The following is a 19292-nucleotide window of genomic DNA, read 5'->3' as shown; positions in this document are numbered from 1 at the left end:
GAACTCTACTTTTCTCCAGATGCTGCCTGGCTTGTTGTGTTCTTCCAGCCTCCTGTTTATCTATCTTGGATGCAAGCATCTGCAGTTTTTTTTGTCTCTAACTCTATTTCGATGGTGGAACAACAGGGTCAATACTTACAAAAGGCAACTGGAAAGGCTTTTGAGGGAAATAAATTTGCTATCCATTGCGGGGAAGAGTTGGGAAATTAGACTCATAACATTGCTCTACAGTGAGTTAGTGTGGATAAAAGAGGTCGAATTGCCTCTTAACTGTGCCAAAAAGGAATTTAAGCTCAATTTTTGCAGCCTCTGCTCATAAAGTAAACCAGGTATCAGTGAGGTGAATCTGCACTGCTCTCCTAGGCAGGCCCATTCAGTCTCACCTTCTTCAGGTATGCTGCCCAGACCTGGGCACATCCTCCAGAGCTGCTCTGGATAGGATTTCGAATTGCTTGGGGCTTTGCCAGTGACACTGATCACGGATCACGGAAATCTTTACCGACAGACAAACCTTTTACCTTGCACGGTGGAATGCCGAAGATACTTAGGCGGTAGCGAAAGAGGTGACTCTGTCAGATCTTGCTGTGATGTTTGCTTAGAGTTGACCCATCTTGGGCAATACTTCCCATTGAACGTGCTGCAAAAGAAGTGGACAGAAAGCCCCTCCCTCTCTGTCTAGGACACAATGTTCTGGCTCCAGCGACAGCACGGCGCATGCTTGCGCCATAGCCTGGCCGCACCCCTCATTCTCTCCGGTTGGTTGGAAAACTGGCTGAGTCCCCGCCCCTCTCCCTCAATTGGTCATCAGCCACTTCATTTATTCTGGTGGGTGTGTTGGAGTATGCGCAGTATGAGCGATGTTCGTTTGAAGAAGGTTGATTGAGGTTTCCGCAGGCAGCGTGTGATGGTTGAAACGGGGTTGGGGGCAGGCAGCTGTCGGTGCATCGGTTAGCCTTCGTAAAATGCCCACTTTAGGTCTCAAGTCTCCAAGCAAGTGACACGTTTAAATAAAAACGTCGGAGATAACAAGATATGGAGCTGGATGAACACAGCAGGCCGAGCAGCAAAGCTGACGTTTCCAAGTGTCAAGGCCCGAAACGTTAGCCTTCCTGCTCCTAAGGTGCTGCTTGACCTGCTGTGTTCATCCAGTTCCTCACCTTGTTATCTCGGATTCTCCAGCATCTGCAGTTCCCATTATCTCTAAACCAAACGCCGTCTTGTATAAGAAAGGTGTTGTTAAACCTGACAGGGCGCAGAAAGAAATTTACAAAGATGTTGCTGTGACTAGAGGGCAACAGCAGGAGGGCTGGGTTTTTTTTCCCCTGGAGCGTTGGAGGCCGAGCGGTGACCTTATAAAATCATGAGGGCCATGGATAGAGTGAATAGCCAAGGTCTTTTCCCTGGGGTGGAGGAGTCCAAAACTAGAGGGCACAAGGGTAAGGTGAGCAGGAAATGATTTGAAAAGAACCTGAGGGGTGACTTCTTCACACAGAGGGTGCTGTGTACGTGGAAGGAGCTACCAGAGGAAGTGGAGGAGGCAGGTAGAACAGCAACATTTAAAAGGCATCTGGCTGGTACATGAATAGGAAAAATTTAAAGGGATACAGGCCAAATGCTGGCAAATCAGACTAGGTCAGATTGGGATGTCTGGATGGTGTGAGGAGTTGCAATAAAGGGTCTGTTTCTGTGATTATATAACTCTATGACTATAAATGGTTGGGCTGCAATAGGCTATGGGATTACCCTGGTTTGGTGTTTGTTGGTCAGCATAGACAAGGTGGACTGAATGACCTGTTTATCTGCTCTATGATTCTAGGGCTATGAGCAACGTGAGGTTTTGCACTTTGGAAAAAAGAATACAGGCATGGACTATTTTCTAAACGGTGAGAAAATTCGTAAAGCAGAAGTGCAAAGGGATCTGGGAATGTTAGTCCAGGATTTTCTAAAGGTTAACTTGCAGGTAGAGTCTGTGATTAAGAAAGGGAACGTAATGTTGTCGTTTATCTCAAGAGGGTTGGAATATAAAAACAGTGATGTGTTTCTGAGACTTTATAAAGCTCTAGTTAGGCCCCATTTAGAATACTGTGTCCAATTTTGGGCCCCACACCTCAGGAAGGACATACTGGCCCTGGAGCGTGTCCAGCAGAGATTCACACGGATGATCCCTGGAATGATAGGTTTAACGTATGATGAACAGCTCAGGATCCTGGGATTTTATTCATTAGAGTTTAGAAGGTTGAGGGGAGATCTAATAGAAACTTACAAGATAATGCATGGCTTAGAAAGGGTGGACACTGGGAAGTTGCTTCCGTTAGGTGGAGAGACTAGGACCTGTGGGCACAGTGTTAGAGTTAGAGGGGGTAAATTTAAAACGGAAATGAGGAGACATTTCTTCAGCCAGAGAGTGGTGGACTTGTGGAATTCATTGCCACGGAGTGCAGTGGAGGCCGGGACATTAGATGCCTTCAAGGCAGAGATCGACAAATTCTTGATCTCACAAGGAATCAAGGGCTACAGGGAGAGTGCAGGGAAGTGGAGATGAAATGCCCACCTGCCATGATTTAAATGGCGGAGTGGACTCGCCTTACTTCCACTCCTATGTCTTATGGTCTTAAAGGACATTTACCAATAGTGAGGCCATTGATTTTTTGAGAATGGTCAAGAGGTTGGAATTTGGCTAGTGCAGCAATCTAGAAGGATTGTGCGACCAGCAGAGATTGGAAGAGCTTTCACAGGCAGGTTTGAGAACAAAGATAAGAAATGCAGAATTTTGGTGTTTCTCAGCCGGCAGGCTTTTTAGGTCAGTGAGTACAGAATGAGGTTAATAAGGTTTGGCGCAAGTGAGCAGCATAGTTTTAGATGTACTTGAGATTAGAAGAAGCTTGAAAGTGGGAGATATCAGAAGGTGTTAGGGTATTCCAGTGTCACATTTTTAACAAGGCTTTCCTATTTTCAGCACAGGGGAACTGAGGCTGTGCCGTGTCACCGAAGTGGAAATAGAATGTCAAGGTGGAAATGTGGCTCTGTGGTCAAAGATGTGTGTCTGAGTCTGGTCTTCCTTCAACTTTGTGGACAGTCCAGCTCAGACAGTTGCTAGGGACGGCAATACAGTCAGGGTTAGGAAGGTTGTCGCAGGGACTGAAGCCAGTAGCTTTTACTGATTTGGAGGAAATTTCTGTTCATCCAGCATTGGATGTCAGGACATAGTGTGACTTGGAGGGAGCTTCAAGGTGATGAATGCTTTGCTCCCCTTGGCCCTCAAGGTGGTGGAGGTGGCTGGTTTTGAAATATTTTTCCAAAATTCTAGTTGAATTGTTGGTAAATAAAATCCCTCTAACTCATCCTTTCTCTGTCTCTCTCTGTCCCTCAACCCCATCTTCCCATGGAGATTAGAGTCTCTATGACCTGACTGAATGAGAGATTCCACTCCCTGAAGGACACTACTAAAACAGATGAGTTTTTATGAAGATCCAGCAATCTTCAATGTCATTTTTTCCGTGGCCAATCCTATGAATCAGATTCATTCAGCTCAATTTCACAACCTGCCCTATGGTTGGTTATAGATTGGATAACAGAGCATTTAGAAATACGCATTACCTGTATAACCAAACAGAGTCAGCAGGGCGTTATGAAGGGTCAGTCATACCTGACAAGTTTATTAAAATACTTTGAGGTAACAAACAAGGTAGATAATGAGTACCCAGCTGATTGCGATATATTTAGATTTCCAAAAAGCATTTAGTAAGATACTATACATGTGATGCATGCTGTTTGGAGGCATATATTACCATAGATTGAAGATTGGCTAATGAATAAAATACAGAATTGGACTAAAGGGGCATTTTCATGATAAAGCAAAAAAAGTAGGAAGATCAGCCCTCAAGCCTGCTCCACCATTCCATAGGATCATGGCTCATCCAACAATCTTTACATTCACTTTTTAGCCCTTTCCCTGTAACCCTTGATTCCCTTACTGATCAATGATCAATTTGATCAAGATGGATAGCCATCTCCACATTAAATATTAAACCAGGACTCTGCCCCTACAGCTCTCTGTGGCAAGGAATTCTTTCTTCCCTATCTCATTCCTAAAATGGTGTCCCTTTACTCTGAGTCTACCTTCTCCCTAGTTATCCTTTTGCTTTTAATGTATGTATAAGACTGCCTCAGGATTCTCTTTAACCCTACTTGTCAAGGTCATTTCATGGCTCCTTCTTGCTCTCCTAATTCCCTGCTTGAATTCTTTTCTGCTTTCTTTATATTTTTTACTGGCGTGTCTAATTAAAGTGTTCACATGAATAAGAGATCATTCAGTCTGAAGAAGTCCCTGCTTGATAGGTGACAGAAATGGCAAAGAATGATACTTGGATACGGAGGTTAGTGGGATGATATGTGAGGACAAGGGGATTCTGTCTTTGTTGGGGGAAAAGGATGTGAGGGCAGAGGTGTGGGAAACGCAAGAGATACAGTCAAGAGCATTTTCGACCACTTAAGTGGGGGTGGGGGGGGGCCGGTGGTGGTGGATGTTGCAGTCCTTGAAATAAGAGGACATCTGTTCTGGAGTGGAACACCCGATCTTGGGAGCAAACACGGTGGAGACAGAGGAATTGGAAGTAGGGAATCGCTATTTGCGGGAAGGTAGGTGAGAGGACGTGTAGTCGAGGTAGCAGTTGGAGTTGGTGGGCTTGAAGAAATGTTGGTTTCGCCAGATGAGTCTCTCCTCTCACCCTATCTTCTCCTTTATCCATCTTCTATCCGCCTCCCTGTCTCCCTATTTATTTCAGAATCCCCTTCCCCTCAATCGTTTCGACCCGAAACGTCAAAATTTCCTGCTGTTCTCAGGCTGCTTGGCCTGCTGTATTCACCCAGCTTCACACCACGACGAGAATGTGTTGCTTTGTTTTATTTTGAATGAATAAATTGTGAACCTTCTCTAACCAATCTGCATCCTAATCGTAGATTAGTCCCGCCCCTCTTTCACTTTAATTGGTTGGAGGACCGGTGACCTACTCGGACCTCCAGCCACACCACCCCCTTTCTTTGGTTAGGGATAATGGGAACTGCAGATGCTGGAGACTCCAAGATAACAAAATGTGAGGCTGGATGAACACAGCAGGCAAAGCAGCAGAAGGGTCTAGGCCCGAAACGTCAGCTTTTGTGCTCCTGAGATGCTGCTTTGCCTGCTGTGTTCATCCAGCCTCACATTTTGTTTTCTTTGGTTAGGGTCTGCTGCCAATCACTCAGTTGGGCACTGAGCATGCGTTGTACAGGGATAATGTGGGATTCGTGGGGGCGCTCAGCTGAGATCACACAGGGCTGGAGAGTTGTTGCCCTGTCAGTGGTTCCAAGTAGGGAGCCGGTGTTTCTGTTAGACGGAACACTCAAACCCCGTGTAAGAAGCTCCAGATTCAGTGCCAGACGCCAGCTTTCATCAGAAAACAGGCCCCAAGTTAACGGCCGCCGGAGGGCTCAGGACGCGCGCGCAGCAGCCATCTTGGTGAGGGCATTACCCTGCAGGATGCATGCGCTGTCCCTCGTGTCATGTGACCTGACAAAAAGAGCCCATTGGAACAATCAGAGACTGATCTCCCGAACGGCAGCAGCAACAACAACAACAACATCTATTTCAATACCGCCTTTGACATCATAAATTATCCCTGTGCACTTCACAGAAAAGAGGTAAAACAAATTGTCCTGTACAGCTACACGAAGCGATATCGCGGCAGGTGATCAAACTTCTTGGGCAAAGAAAGTAGCTTTTTAAGGAGAAAAGTCGGGTCGGGAATGCCAGACCTCAGTACCGAGGCAACTTAAGAATTCAGTCACCAACGATGGAGCAATGAAAATTGTGGGGATGGAATTAGAGCAGCCCAGATATTTCGAAGGGCTCTTCTGGAATGGGGAATATCACAGAAACAAGCAGAGGTGGGCCTTGAGGGAATTTGATAGCAAAGCTGAGAATTTTTATGTCTGGAGTTTGTTTGGATGGGAGCTAGTGTAGGTCAGCGAGCGCAGGACTCAAGAGTTGCTGCAATTTGCCGAATGCCAAGTTTTGGGTGACTGAGTTTCCAGAGATCAGAAGGTGGAGGATCGCTGTGCAAAGCATTGCAGCAGTTGAGGTCTGAGATAACAAAGATATGAATGAGGGTTTCAGCGGTAGCTACACTACGGTGGGGCAGGCTCAAATGAGATGACAGAGATGGAAATAGGCGGTCTTAGTACTAGCAGTGATATAAGATCAGAAGCTCCTCTCAGAGTCAAATGTAACACCAAGCTGTGAATAGCCTGGCTGAATATCAGAGTTATGCCAGAGTGAGGGTTTGAGCTAGCAGCTCGGGAGTGAAAATTGGAGCAAGGACTGGAAACAGTGGCTTCATTCTTCCCAATATTTAATTAGAGTTAGTTAAACTGCATGAAGAGAGTCGGTAACCAGAATGGACTGTGAGGCTGATTCCAGATTTAATTTAGTTTGAATGGGAAAGAAGGAGCAAGAGAAACACTTGGGAATATGGATATGGAAATTTCAGTCCTGAAGATAGATTGGAGAAGGCTAAAAGGAGATTATGTGGAAGTGGATAGTGGACAACTGTTCATACTGCTAAAGGCGTTGAGAACAAGAGTGCAAATTTCAAATCATTTACAAAGTGAATAATGTGATGGGAGAAAATAATTTTTCATGCAGCTAGTGATTAGGATCTCGAATATAATGCATGGAACTGTTTAGGCAGGTTCAGTCAAGGGTATTATCTTATGATTTGACTAGATGCAATGCACAGGATGACAGAAACATCAGTAGAATGGCATAAAGTCAGAATGATAATGTAGAGAACCATACAGGCACAATGGGCTGAATGGCCTTCTTCTGCACCATAGTTGTTTTGTGTTTCATGATTATTTATTGCAGTCAGTTATGAACATGAAGCTATTTTTCTCCAGTTCTGTATGGTATGGCAACATTGAATATAGGAGACAGTGAGGATCAGACTGATTGATAAAATGTGGTGCTGGAAGAGCACGACAGGTTAGACAGCATCTGGGAGGTCAGTCCTGATGAAGGTTCCAAACATTGACTTTCCTGTTCCTCAGATGCTGTATGATCTATTGTGCCCCTCCAGCTCCACATTTTATTGACCCTGACTTTCAGCATCTGCAGTCCGAACGGATTGCAGGACCAGATTAATGTTTTGTGATGAGTAATGATTGAACTGAATTATCAGAGATATTGCTGTCTCTGGATGTACATTTTTTAAAGATATTCAGAAATAGTTATCAAAAGCTTTATTTGGATTTTAACAGAAAGAGGGAGGAGTGTGTGAATCAGGGATTTACAGTTTTGGGAGAACAAGAAAGGAAAAATATTCCACAAAAACTGAAATTGTTTGTTCAAAATTTCTATCATGTACTCCCAGTGCTGACTTCTATGAACTTCTATTCCAGGGTGTTAGAAAGAGAGGATTTGCTGATGGGAAACTTGAACTGTACATCGTGCCAAGATCTGAGAAAGTCACTCAGTTCATCAGCACCTGAATGTTGCATGCACAGACACTTGAGCGGAAATTTTTTTAACCAGTTACACAACCTGAGAGAGTGTTCTAGTGAACTTACTGTGGAAAGAGGTTTATAAAGGTCAAGTCACCATGGTCCCACGCTGTCAGAGAGACACAATAGGAGATGGCTTATCCTGACGGTTACTACATCTCAGATGAGAGGCAAGGTTAAGAAGGTGAGACTTCCATGGTAACCTCAGCTGGTGCAGGAATTGAACCTGTGCTGTTGGCACAGGTGCTCTGCATCAAAAACTACATAGTAATGAAAACCCAGAAAGAGTTTTAACCAGTTTAATACAACACACCCTGAAAACATCACAGCACAGTGAGGTGAAACTTGTTGTGCATCTGAACAAAGCTTGAACTTATAATTCAACTAATAGTCCGCAAGGACTACTGCACCATGGAGAAACCTTGGAAATGTGAGAACTGTGGGAAGGGTTTCACATATCCATCCAGGCTGGAATATCATCGATGCAGTCACATTGGGACTAATACTGCAGAAAAACGATGGAAATGTGAGGACTGTGGCAAAGGGTATGATTATCCCGTCTGCTAGAAACCCATCAACGCATTCACACTGGGATCAGGCCATTCACCTGCTCTGTGTGTGGAAAAGGATTTACTAATTCATCCAGCCTCATGTTACACCAGCAAACTCACAGTGAGGAGAGACCATTCATCTGCTCCATGTGTGGGAAGAGATTTGCCAAGTCAGCCAACCTCATGCTACATCAGCGAATTCACACTGGGGAGAGGCCATTCAACTGCACTTACTGTGGAAAGAGGTTTAGGCAGTCATCCGCCCTCACTGCACACCAGCGACTTCACACTGGGGAGAAGCCATTCACTTGTTCAATATGTGGGAAGGGATTCACTCAGTCATCCAGTGTCCGGTCACACCAACGAATACACAATGGGAAGAGCGGCACCTCCCGCAGAAAAAAGTTGTTGAAGTCTTCAGCTGATTCTGTGTCACACCAGCAAGATAATACTGGGCAGAGACCATTCACCTGTTCCATGTGTGGGAAGCGATTTACTCATTCGGCCAACTTCATGTCACACCAGAGAATTCACAACAAGGAGATGCCATTCAGTTGCGCTCACTGTAGGAAGAGATTCAGGTCTTCATCCAACCTCAGTGCACACCAGCGAGTTCACACTGGGGAAAAGCCGTTCATCTGCTCCAAGTGTGGGAAGAGATTCGCTCAGTCATCCAACCTGGTGGTACATCAGCAAATTCACACTGGAGAGAGACCTTTCACCTGCTCCGTGTGTGGAATGGGACTCACTCGGTCGGCCAGCCTCATGTTGCACCCGCGAATTCACACCGAGGAAAAGCCATTTAGCTGCACTCACTGTGGAAAGAGCTTCAGGCAGTCGTCCACCCTCACTGAACACCAAAACACTCACGCTGGAGAGAGACCATTCACTTGCGCTGAATGTGGGAAGGGATTCACTCGTTCAGCCCGCCTCATGTTGCACCAGTGAATTCACAATGGAGAGAAGCCATTCAGCTGTTCTCACTGTGGAAAGGGATTCAGCCAGACTTCTGACCTGACTGCACATGAGTGGATTCACACTGGGGAGAAACCATTTATATGTTCTGTGTGCAGCAAAGGATTTACTCATTCATCTGGCCTTTGGTCACACAAGCGAGTTCACACTGGGGAGAAGCCATTCATTTGCTCTCTGTGTGGCAAAGGATTCACTCATTCTTCTGGCCTTTCATCACACAAGCGAGTTCACACTGGGGAAAAGACATTCGTCTGCTCTGTGTGTGGAAAGGGATACATTCATGCATCTGGCCTTTGGTCACACAAGCAAGTTCACACCGGAGAGAAGCCATTTATCTGCCCTGTTTGTGGGAAGGGATTCACTCTTTATTCCGGCCTTTGGTCACACAGACAAATTCATGCTGAGGAGAAGCAATTCAGCTGTGTTGCTTGTGGAAAGAAGTTTGGATCTGCATCCTATCTCAATGTACACAAGCGTGTTCACACGGGGGAGAGGCCCTTCACCTGTTCCACATGTGGAAAAGGATTCACTCGGTCATCCAATTTGTTGAGGCATCAGCGAATTTATAAGCATCAGCAGTGTTTGGATTCTACTGATATTGCTGCTGTTAATCACTGCAGTGTTTCTGCTGAAGTCAACAATCTTGATTAATAGCGGCAGTTGAATATTCAGGATATATCACTGATTTTCAGAGGTTCAGTGTTCTTTTCTAAAATCATAATTTGTGATCCTTCTCCTTATTCAAAAACTCAACAGGAGCTCAATTACAATACAATTATCAGCCTTTACTTGAATGTTAAATTGATTTTTGATGCAAAACCAGCACTTCACTGTCTGAAAGTATTCATCAACATCTCCAGCAAGAAGGTGCTAATTCATCTATGCTGACAATTCTTACTCATTTACACATTTTTGCATTTTGCAATTAAATCTCCCAAAGCACATAAGCATTCTGATATTTTCCAGGTATAGCAACAATCACATTATCATGCAACATTCATGTCAGTGAAGCTTTGGAGTTATTGAGTTCAATTATTTATGACACAGCAGCAGCAGCTGCAACTTTTGGTAAAGACAGAACCCACAACAAAGCAGGGGTAGCATCTGCATTGCAGCAAAAACCAAACCCACCTAACGTACAACAGTCTGCTGAAGCAGTCCATGTCCAAATGCATCAAAACCTGGCTGTATCTAGGCTTGGACTGAAAAGTCACAAGTAAATGCCATAAAAATGCCAGGCAAGGACTATCACGAATAAAACACAATCTACTCACTTGCCCTTAACTACCATCACTGTGTATGCTACTATGAGTATCATGGGGGATACTGTTAACCAGAAGCTGAACTAGACTAACCATCTAAATACTGTGTCAACAAGAGCCATTAAGAAGCTGGGAAACAACAAGTAACTCAGCTGTTGAGTGCCTAAAGCCTGTCCACCATCTGCAAATTGCAAACCAAAAATGCAATGGAACACTGCACTCACTTGGATGAGTGCAGCACCAACAAAACTGACAAAAGCTTGACACCATATAAGGCAAAGCAGCCCATTTGATGCACACCACATGCACTAACTTTACCACTGATGTACAGTGTACCAACAACAAGATGCCCACACAAATTCACCATAGATCCTTAAACAATACCTCCAAACCTACTACCATGTAGAAATACAAGGTCACTTGATACATAGGAACGCCAACACTTGAAAGTCCCTCACTACCCTGAGTTGGAAATATTTTACTGTTCCTTCAATGTTGTTGGGACAATATTCTGGAAGTGTCTCCCTGTCAACATTGTAAGTCTGCCATGTGGTCTAACAGTGGTTCAAGAATGCCACTCACCCCATTTTCAAGTCACCTAGGGATGCGCAATAAATGCTAGTCCAGCCAGTGACACCTATGTCCCACAAGTGAATTAAAAAAAAATAAGCCTGATGTCTAGAACACTGCTGTCTTGGCTACTTTCAAGTGCAGGAATGGAAACGGCAGGGAGATACTGTGCAAAGAAATCCTGGATTCTCTGTCAAGAAATCCAAATTGAACTTGAAAAGGAAAATCTGTGCTCCATTTGATGGGATCAAGCGAACATTTGGTGCACCCACCACCAAAATTGCTGCCTGGAGATTAGGAGAATTTGAAATTCTCACTGACAGAAGGAAACAGATATCCTGCTGGGTTGAACATTCCAGTGAGCTGTACTCACATGACACAGACAAATCTAGTGTCTTGCAGCTTTCTGTCATGGTGTAAATGTGGTACCCTCATCGTTTGAATGGGAAAAGGCTGAGTAAGCAGAAAGGACCCCAGCAAAGATGGAATCACAGCCAAACTGTTCAAACACAGAAAGACCAACAACAACAAGAGGCAAGATAATAAAATCGTTCTCACACACCACCCCACCAACCTCCGGATACAACGCATTATCCTCCGAAACTTCCGCCATTTACAATCCGACCCCACCACGCAAGACATTTTTCCATCCCCTCCCCTGTCTGCGTTCCGGAGAGACCACTCTCTCTGTGACTCCCTTGTTCGCTCCACACTGCCCTCCAACCCCACCACACCCGGCACCTTCCCCTGCAACCGCAGGAAATGCTACACTTGTCCCCACACCTCCTCCCTCACCCCCATCCCAGGCCCCAAGATGACATTCCACATTAAGGAGAGGTTCACCTGCACATCTGCCAATGTGGTATACTGCATCCACTGTACCCGGTGCGGCTTCCTCTACATTGGGGAAACCAAGCGGAGGCTTGGGGACTGCTTTGCAGAACACCTCCGCTCAGTTCGCAACAAACAACTGCACCTCCCAGTCGCAAACCATTTCCACTCCCCCTCCCATTCTCTAGATGACATGTCCATCATGGGCCTCCTGCAGTGCCACAATGATGCCACCCGAAGGTTGCAGGAACAGCAACTCATATTCTGCCTGGGAACCCTGCAGCCTAATGGTATCAATGTGGACTTCACCAGATTCAAAATCTCCCCTTCCCCTACTGCATCCCTAAACCAGCCCAGTTCGTCTCCTCCCCCCACTGCACCACACAACCAGCCCAGCTCTTCCCCCCCACCCACTGCATCCCAAAACCAGTCCAACCTGTCTCTGCCTCCCTAACCTGTTCTTCCTCTCACCCATCCCTTCCTCCCACCCCAAGCCGCACCCCCAGCTACCTACTAACCTCATCCCACCTCCTTGACCTGTCCGTCTTCCCTGGACTGACCTATCCCCTCCCTACCTCCCCACCTACACTCTCTCCACCTATCTTCTTTACTCTCCATCTTCGGTCCGCCTCCCCCTCTCTCCCTATTTATTCCAGTTCCCTCACCCCATCCCCCTCTCTGATGAAGGGTCTAGGCCCGAAACGTCAGCTTTTGTGCTCCTGAGATGCTGCTGGGCCTGCTGTGTTCATCCAGCCTCACATTTTATTCTCGATGAGAGATAATGGGAACTGCAGATGCTGGAGAATTCCAAGATAATAAAATGTGAGGCTGGATGAACACAGCAGGCCCAGCAGCATCTCAGGAGCACAAAAGCTGACGTTTCGGGCCTAGACCCTTCATCAGAGAGGGGGATGGGGTGAGGGTTCTGGAATAAATAGGGAGAGAGGGGGAGGCGGACCGAAGATGGAGAGAAAAGAAGATAGGTGGGGAGGGGATAGGTCAGTCCAGGGAAGACGGACAGGTCAAGGAGGTGGGATGAGGTTAGTAGGTAGGAGATAGAGGTGCGGCTTGGGGTGGGAGGAAGGGATGGGTGAGAGGAAGAACAGGTTAGGGAGGCAGAGACAGGTTGGACTGGTTTTAGGATGCAGTGGGTGGAGGGGAAGAGCTGGGCTGGTTGTGTGGTGCAGTGGGGGGAGGGGACGAACTGCGTTGGTTTTGGGATGCGGTGGGGGAAGGGGAGATTTTGAAGCTGGTGAAGTCCACATTGATACCATTGGGCTGCAGGGTTCCCAAGCGGAATATGAGTTGCTGTTCCTGCAACCTTCGGGTGGCATCATTGTGGCACTGCAGGAGGCCCATGATGGACATGTCATCTAAAGAATGGGAGGGGGAGTGGAAATGGTTTGCGACTGGGAGGTGCAGTTGTTTATTGCGAACCGAGCGGAGGTGTTCTGCAAAGCGGTCCCCAAGCCTCCGCTTGGTTTCCCCAATGTAGAGGAAGCCGCACCGGGTACAGTGGATGCAGTATACCACATTGGCAGATGTGCAGGTGAACCTCTGCTTAATGTGGAAAGTCATCTTGGGGCCTGGGATGGGGGTGAGGGAGGAGGTGTGGGGCCAAGTGTAGCATTTCCTGCGGTTGCAGGGGAAGGTGCCGGGTGTGGTGGGGTTGGAGGGCAGTGGGGAGCGAACAAGGGTGTCACGGAGAGAGTGGTCTCTCCGGAAAGCAGACAGGGGTGGGGATGGAAAAATGTCTTGGGTGGTGGGGTCGGATTGTAGATGGCGGAAGTGTCGGAGGATGCTGCGTTGTATCCGGAGGTTGGTGGGGTGGTGTGTGAGAACGAGGGGGATCCTCTTTGTGCGGTTGTGGCGGGTGCGGGGTTTGTGGGATGTGTTGTGGGAAATGCGGGAGACGCGGTCAAGGGCATTCTCGATCACTGTGGGGGGAAAGTTGCGGTTCTTGAAGAACCTGGACATCTGGGATGTGCGGGAGTAGAATGCCTCATTGTGGGAGCAGATGCGGCGGAGGCGGAGGAATTTGGAATAGGGAATGGAATTTTTGCAGGAGGGTGGGTGGCAGGAGGTGTATTCTAGGTAGCTGTGGGAGTCGGTGGGCTTGAAATGGACATCAGAAACATGCTGGTTGCCTGAGATGGAAACTGAGAGATCCAGGAAGGTGAGGGATGTGCTGGAGATGGCCCAGGTGAACTGAAGGTTGGGGTGGAAGGTGTTGGTGAAGTGGATGAACTGTTCGAGCTCCTCTGGGGAGCAAGAGGCGGCTATGCCTGCCTCTTTGTAGGTTACGTGGAACAGTCCCTCTTCCGCACCTACACAGGCCCCAAACCCCACCTCTTCCTCCGTTACATTGATGACTGTTTCGGCGCCGCCTCTTGCTTCCCAGAGGAGTTCGAACAGTTCATCCACTTCACCAACACCTTCCACCCCAACCTTCAGTTCACCTGGGCCATCTCCAGCACATCCCTCACCTTCCTGGATCTCTCAGTCTCCATCTCAGGCAACCAGCTTGTTACTGATGTCCATTTCAAGCCCACCGACTCCCACAGCTACCTAGAATACACCTCCTCCCACCCACCCTCCTGCAAAAATTCCATCCCCTATTCCCAATTCCTCCGCCTCCGCCGCATCTGCTCCCACGATGAGGCATTCCACTCCCGCACATCCCAGATGTCCAAGTTCTTCAAGGACCGCAACTTTCCCCCCACAGTGATCTTGAATGCCCTTGACCGCGTCTCCCGCATTTCCCGCAACACATCCCTCACACCCCGCCCCCGCCACAACCGCTCAAAGAGGATCCCCCTGGTTCTCACACACCACCCCACCAACCTCCGGATACAACGCATCATCCTCCGACACTTCCGCCATCTACAATCCGACCTCACCACCCAAGACATTTTTCCATCCCCACCCCTGTCTGCTTTCCGGAGAGACCACTCTCTCCGTGACTCCCTTGTTCACTCCACACTGCCCTCCAACCCCACCACACCCGGCACCTTCCCCTGCAACCGCAGGAAATGCTACACTTGGCCCCACACCTCCTCCCTCACCCCTATTTCAGGCCCCAAGATGACTTTCCACATTAAGCAGAGGTTCACCTGCACATCTGCCAATCTGGTATACTGCATCCACTGTACCCGGTGTGGCTTCCTCTACATTGGGGAAACCAAGCGGAGGCTTGGGAACCGCTTTGCAGAACACCTCCGCTCGGTTCGCAATAAACAACTGCACCTCCCAGTCGCAAACCATTTCCACTCCCCCTCCCATTCTTTAGATGACATGTCCATCATGGGCCTCCTGCAGTGCCACAATGATGCCACCCGAAGGTTGCAGGAACAGCAACTCATATTCCGCTTGGGAACCCTGCAGCCCAATGGTATCAATGTGGACTTCACCAGCTTCAAAATCTCCCCTTTCCCCACCACATCCCAAAACCAACCCAGTTCGTCCCCTCCCCCCACTGCACCACACAACCAGCCCAGCTCTTCCCCTCCACCCACTGCATCCCAAAACCAGTCCAACCTGTCTCTGCCTCCCTAACCTGTTCTTCCTCTCACCCATCCCTTCCTCCCACCCCAAGCCACACCTCCATCCCCTACCTACTAACCTCATCCCACCTCCTTGACCTGTCCGTCTTCCCTGGACTGACCTATCCCCTCCCTACCTCCCCACCTATACTCTCCTCCCCACCTATCTTCTTTTCTCTCCATCTTCGGTCCGCCTCCCCCTCTCTCCCTATTTATTCCAGAACCCTCACCCCATCCCCCTCTCTGATGAAGGGTCTAGGCCCGAAACGTCAGCTTTTGTGCTCCTGAGATGCTGCTGTGTTCATCCAGCCTCACATTTTATTATCTTGGATTCTCCATCATCTGCAGTTCCCATTATCACTGACACAACAACAAGAGGCATCTCATTTACTAGTGTCACAAAGAAGACTTTCACTAAGATCATGTTTAGCAGAATGTGCTTGCAGTATGTGTGTGTGTGCGCAAGCATGTGTGTGTCCAGAAGCACAGCGCGTTTTCTGTGCAGATAGATAGTGGACAGGAGCTTCCTTGTACACCACCTACAAAAGAATGTTCCAATTTATGTTTAATCAAAATACTGCCAGGTTTTGTTTTGTGAAATGTAATTATACTGAGTGAGAGTAAACTATTAAGTATGAATTGCAAAATATTGGTAGAATTGTGAAAGGCATGAAAATGTTTGATTCCCAAAGGGGAAGCTCCAGATTTGAACTTATGATCTGGATTTCAGATAATGTGAGAAGCTCTATCCTGTATAGTTTTGTTTTGGTCAAATGCGGTCAAGGTCTGTGTTTTACCTTTTTTTTAATTTTATTTTTCTACAATTATGTTAAGAAAGAACCAAAACCTGGACAAAACTCCACCAATCTGCAAACAAGTAGACGAGCTAACCCTTTCTACTGACAGCATAGTGACTAGAAACTTTACTTTTGAAAGATGTAGTTTCATTCTTTCTGTTAATTTTCAAGAGAACGTGCTTGAGAACAGGAAATTTGGAAGTTATTTCCAAACTGATTGCAAATGCTTTAGCCTCTGATCTACAGACAACGCATTACATCAATTTTAGATAGAATAGTAAAAGTCCTCAAGTGTTCCTGGATGAGAATGAATGCGATCTTCTACTCAGAGAATATCACACCATAACTCAGAGTAAGAGATGGAGAGCATCACATTAGTGAGTGGGAATTGGAATAATTGACAGTGAGTAAAGGGTTGAGGGCATATTGGATGACATATGCCATGTGACTTGTGGTGTAGTTAATGTGGGAAAAGTGTGGTGAAACTGCCTCAAAGAATTGGTCCCAAACATGCTCAGTGACACAACAACAGGACATCATTGAGTAATTATTATAGATCAAAAGCTGAAATAACATTTTAAATTCTCAAGATATCAACACATAATCCACAGAAAAACTGACTGTAAGCCAAATGGGAGCGAATTAAACCCATCAGCTAATCCCATCTTCTGAAAATATCCTCAAGGTGAATGCAGGTGAACAGAGAAATGGCAACTCTTTAAAATCCATTTGGATTTATGACATGAATGATTTAGAATTGTACGAGTCAAGCTCCAGTTGGGGAGAATGAATCAAAGTTGACAGTTACTGCATTTTATTGTAAACGTTTTGACATTTGTTTATGGAGGCAGCTCAAGGGTTTTCCTAATTCTGAATCATTCTTGTAGCTATAGTGTGTTAGTTATGGCATGTAACAAATTAGAATAACTAGCTCTAAAATAACTGGGTTAGTCAGAAATCATTTGTAAAAGGTCAATAAGGAGTTTCTCTTCTCAAAATCAGGAATAAATTTCTGGATGAAATTGTAATATTTGAATAAAATATTGAATATTATAGGAAGCTCCCTATGTCTCATTCCCATACTGTTCATCTGATGAGTCCCCTGGTGAGTTCCTCAACAAATATCGCTGAACAGATTATTTGGTGAGAATCTTATTTACAGATACAGAGATGTACAGCACAGAAACAGACTCTTCGGCCCACTCATCCCTGCTGACCCAATATCTTAAATTAATTTAGTCCCATTTGCCAGCATTTGGCCCATATCCCTCCAAATCCTTCCTATTCATGTACCCATCCAGATGCCTTTTAAATGTTGTAATTGTACCAGTCTCCACCACCTCTTCTGTCAGCTCATTCCATACACCACATCACCCTGTGTGTGAAAGTGTTGCCCCTTAGGCCTGTTAAATCTTTACCCTCTCATCTTAAACCTATGCCCTCCAGTTTTGGATTCCCCCACACTAGGGAAAAGACCTTGTCTATCCACCCTAGCCATGTCCATCATGATGCTATAAACATTTATAGGATCACCCATCAGTCTCTGATGCGCCAAGGAAAATAATTCCAGTCTATTCAGCCTCTCCTGACAGCTCAAACCCTCCAATCCTGGCAACATTTTAAAAATCTTTTGTAAGATTAATAACATCTCTCCTATAGCAGGGAAACCAAAATAGAATGCAGTTTTCCAAAAATAGCCAAACCAATATCGGTACAGCCACAGCATGACTTCCCAACTCCTATGCTGATTGCACTGACCAATAAAGGCAAAAGTACTAAATGCCTTCTTCACTACATATTTCACCTGCAACTCCGCTTTCAATGAACTATGAACTTGCACCCCAAAGTTGTTCAGTGACACTCGCCAGGACCTTCCCAGTAAGTGTATAAGTCCTGCCCTGGTTTGCCTTACCAAAACACAGCACCTCATATTTATCTAAATTAAACTCCATCTGCCACTCCTCAGCCCATTTGCCCATCCTCTATTCCTGGGACCTTGCTATGCACAATATTGCTGCTGTTTTACCTATACTATAAGAGTGACAACACTTCAAGATACCTTTATTGTTTGTGAAGCACTTTGGAGCATCCTGGATTTGTAACTGATGCTCTTTAAATTCAAGTCCTCTTTTAACAGAGGAATAAAGATCCAAAAATGCAACACTTGGTAACAGGATATCAATCAGTTTCTTGTAAACTTAGAGAAATCAAGAACTCGAACGCCATGCTTGACTAAGCAGTTATTTAACCTATGATCTAGAATAGAATAGACCAGCTCTTACAGCAAAGCCTTTTAATTATTATTGTTAGGGGCAGAGTGTATAAAATCAAGGTGGCAATATTGAATTTGTATAAGAAATGTGTTAGATTACAGCTGGCATATTGTATACAGTTATGGGCACAATTATAGGAAGTATTTGAACGCATTGGAGTGAGTGTAGAAGTGATTCACAATATTATTTTCAGGGATTAGAAACTTCAGTTATGAGGATAGCTTGATTATCCTGGAGTGAAGCAAGCAAGAGATCACATTTAGGTTTTCAAAATCAAGAGGGGGCTGAATAGAATAGACAGAGAAACTATTCCCATTGAAAAAGGATCAACAATCAGACAAAAAAACCAAAAGAAGTGTAGATGCTGCAAATTTGAGACAAAAACAGAAATTGCTGGAAAAACTCCGCAAATGATGTGAGAGCCACTGAGTTTCTCCAGCATTCTCTGTATTTGACTCCAATATGAGTATCTCATTTAGTGTAATTATTTTGCTTCTCCCTGTATCCTGCATATTGTTACTTCTTCAAGAACCACCTGATTCCCTTTTGACTTCCTCAATTGAACCTGCTTCAAAGTCTGAGACAACCATTTACAAACACGAACTGCTCATAGAACATAGAACAGTACAGCATAGAAACAGGCCATTTGGCTCGTTGTGTCATGCTAAACTAATCCCACCTGCCTGTATGTGGACTGTATCCCTCTATTCTCTGCATGTTCATTTGTCTGTCTAAATCCTTCTTAAAAATTGTTATCATACTTTGTGTGAAAAGTCTTTCCTCATGTCACGTTTGCTTTTACTAATTACTTGAGATCTCTGTTCAATTGTTTTCAATCCGTTCATGTCGGAGAATATTTTCTCCCTATTTAGTCTGCACAGGGCTCTCAAGACTTTGAACACTTCAATTACATCAGTTCCAGTCATCAAGGAAAGCAGTCCAAACTTCTTAA

General features: G+C 45.8%; 2 pseudogenes; one reads left to right on the top strand and one right to left on the bottom strand.

Moving 5' to 3' along the window:
* Positions 1 to 19292, bottom strand: part of LOC132206005 (zinc finger protein 420-like) — a 59722-nt pseudogene that overhangs the window by 18644 nt on the left and 21786 nt on the right.
* Positions 5872 to 11469, top strand: LOC125449226 (zinc finger protein 229-like; annotated as a pseudogene).

The sequence above is a fragment of the Stegostoma tigrinum genome, chromosome 42 (genome assembly GCF_030684315.1).
Source record: "Stegostoma tigrinum isolate sSteTig4 chromosome 42, sSteTig4.hap1, whole genome shotgun sequence".
In the NCBI taxonomy this organism is placed as follows: Eukaryota; Metazoa; Chordata; class Chondrichthyes; order Orectolobiformes; family Stegostomatidae; genus Stegostoma; species Stegostoma tigrinum.
Note: the sequence above shows the minus strand (reverse complement) of the source record. Positions and strands in the feature narration are given on the sequence as shown.